Source organism: Rhincodon typus, chromosome 40, assembly GCF_021869965.1.
Source record: "Rhincodon typus isolate 14 chromosome 40, sRhiTyp1.1, whole genome shotgun sequence".
NCBI classification, from domain to species: Eukaryota; Metazoa; Chordata; class Chondrichthyes; order Orectolobiformes; family Rhincodontidae; genus Rhincodon; species Rhincodon typus.
In genome coordinates, this window is record NC_063371.1 from 5,952,930 (window position 1) to 5,955,958 (window position 3,029).

Below are 3,029 nucleotides of genomic sequence, written 5' to 3' on the forward strand. Positions count from 1 at the left end.
AGGAACATGGGGAGAGAGAGAGCAGGAGCATGGGGTTAGAGAGAGAGCAGGAACATGGAGTTAGAGAGAGAGAGCAGGAGCAGGGTGGGAGAAGAGAGAGAGCAGGAGCATGGGGGGAGAGAGAGAGCAGGAGCATGGGAAGAAAGAGAGAGATAGATGGAGTATGGAGAGAGAGAGATGGAGCATGGAGAGAGAGAGAGATGTGGAGCACACAGAGAGACGGATGGGGCATGGAGAGAGAGCAGAAACATCGGCGGGGAGAGCGAGAGTGTGAGCAGAAGCATGGAGAGAGGTGGGGGGAGCTTGGGGAGAGAGAGCAGGAGCTTGGGGAGAGTGAGAGCGAGTAGGAGCACAGGGAGAAAGAGCAGAAACATGGGGACAGTGAGAGCTGGAACATGAGGATGGAGGGAATGGAAGATTGGGGAGAGAGAGAGCGGGAGCTTGAGGAGGGAGAGTGAGTGCTTGGGGAGAGAGAGAGTGGGAGCTTGAGGAGAGAGAGTAAGAGCTTGGGGAGAAAGAGTGGGAGCTTGAGGAGAAAGAGTGAGAGGGAGCGTGGCGACAGAGAGCAGGAGCTTAGGGAGATAGAGCATAGGAACTTGGGCAGAGAGAGTGTTGGAGCTTGGGAGAGAGAGAGGTGAAGCATGGAGAGAGAGAGAGCAGAAACATGGGGAGAGTGAGAGCTGGAACATGGGAAGAGAGGGAGTAGGTGCATTGGGGGAAAGAGAGAGAGAGAGGGAGTATGGGGAGAGTGAGAGGAAGGGAGGGAGCCGGAGCACAGGGAGGAGAGAGCAGGAGTTTGCAGCAGGAGCCTGTTTGATTCCAGACTGGTATTCTGTTCTTGCTCCTCTTTGTGTTTTAACTCGTGGAAGGAATGTGTCAGGCTGAATTCATTGAAGGCATTGGTGAGAAATTTATAATTCTGGTATTACAGTTACATCTTGTGTTATCCTAGTCCCAATTACAGTCAATTACAGTCCTTCAATGTCGCTGGTTTTGACAGCATTATCAGTGAACCATTGGACCCAGTTGAACTGGAATGATGTACTCATACAAAGAATGTGAGGATTACAGTTTCCCAGTATTCAGTGACAACAATCCAGATTATATTACTCAGACTACAGAAGCTACATACACTGATGTTTGACGAGCTGACTGCGGAGAAATGGCTATTTCTTGTTGCAAAAAACCAAAAGAACACAGATGGTAGAAACCAGAAACAAAAACAAAATCACAAGGTCAGACCCATCTCCCGCACTTCAGCCCTCTCTTCCCTCCCACAACAGTGATAGGGTCCCCCTGTCCTCACTATCATCCCACCAGCATCCATATCCAGAGGAATATTAACCACCATTTCTCCCATCTCCAGCGGAATGTCACTACCAGCCACATGTTCCCCTCCCCTCCCTATTCAGCCTTCCGCAAGGACCGTTCCCTTTGGGGCACCCTGTTCCACTCCTCCTTTACTCCCATCACCCCCCACAGCCCTATAGCACCTTCCCCTGCAACCACATAAGGTGTAAAACCTGACTGTTTACTTCCTCTATCCTCAATATCCAAAGGCCCTTTTCAGGTGAAGCAGTGCTTTTCCTGCACTTCACTCAATCTAGTTTACTGTATTTGCTACTCACAATGTGGTCTGTTCTACATTGGGAAACAAAGTGTAGACTGGGTGACCACTTTGCTGAATATCTACATTCTGTCCACAAAAAAGACCTTGAGCTTCCAGTTGCCTGCCACTTCAACACGCCACCCTGTTCCCTGGCCAATATCCTCCCACCAAAATTGTGCAGATTAGGTGGATTGGCCACAGGAAATGCAGTGTTGGGATCAGGTCTGGGTGGGGTGCTGTTTGGAGGGTTGGTATGGACTCAATGGGCTGAATGGCCTGCTTCCATACTATTGGGATTCTACAACTCTAAGGTCCTCAGCTCTGGAATTCCCTGTCTCAGTCTTGCCATCTTTCCATCTTAGTTTCCCTCCTTGAAACCCAGCTGTTTGACAAAGCGAATTATTTGGTGTCCTGTCCCTCAACCATCATAATTGGCTGGTGCAAAAAAAAATTTTGTGTTTCTGTGAAGCTAATGCCCCAGGACATGTTATTACGCGACAGCGCGCTATCTGAATGCGAGCAGTTGTTTATGAATGAAAGCCACTTGCTTGTGCCAACATCTTGGCAGGTTTTGACCTGCAGGTGGTAGCATAAACCACCAAACAAGTTTCCTTCATAAAAGAGCCTCATTCCTCCAGCACAGCCAGGCTCAATTAATACCGTTCTCCCAACACTGCCCACTGGATCAAACACTCAGAGAAAATGTTTCTTTTCAAGACCTCAATGTGCAGGAGAGCCTCCCACCCCGACCCCCCCAATTCCCCTGTTGTCCTGATGCCAGAGTCCCTTTCATGACTTCTGTTCCCCCACGCACACGGGGAATCACACCGTGTGCACAGGCTGTCTGTTGCACACTTCCTGAACAATACTATTTCGGGTGTGAAAGACTAGCATTAACCAGCCTGGCTATGCCCAGAGTGAGGGGTGGGTGTGTGGAGCAGGGCAGTGGGGAGGCGGGTGGGGAACCAAGAGTGAGGGAGAGGTGTGAGTATGAGTGGGCTCACCATAGTGTGGAGAGAAGGGCACCTGTGGCAGTGCGGCATTCCCTCAGCACTGCACAGGAAGAGGCCACCCATCTGTTTGTGGCTCCAGTTGCTGCAGTCAAACAAACTTTCTGCTTTAGAGCGGAAAGCCGCTTGTGTTTCACATTCTGAAACAGAAATTGCTGGAAAAGCTCAGCATCCGTGGAGAGAAATCAGAGTTAACGTTTTGGGTCCAGTGACCTTTCCTCAGAACACCTCGGTAATTTTAGGATTTGAGGCCATGTCCTTATACACCAGGCCTGGTCATCACATGGACCACTACCACACACAGCCCATTAGCAACTGTTCATTCTCCCAGATTGACCTTTACCCACTCCATTGTCTGTCCAACTGCTTTTCTCTCTCTTTGGGCTGTGTCTCCACATGTGCTTCCTCAG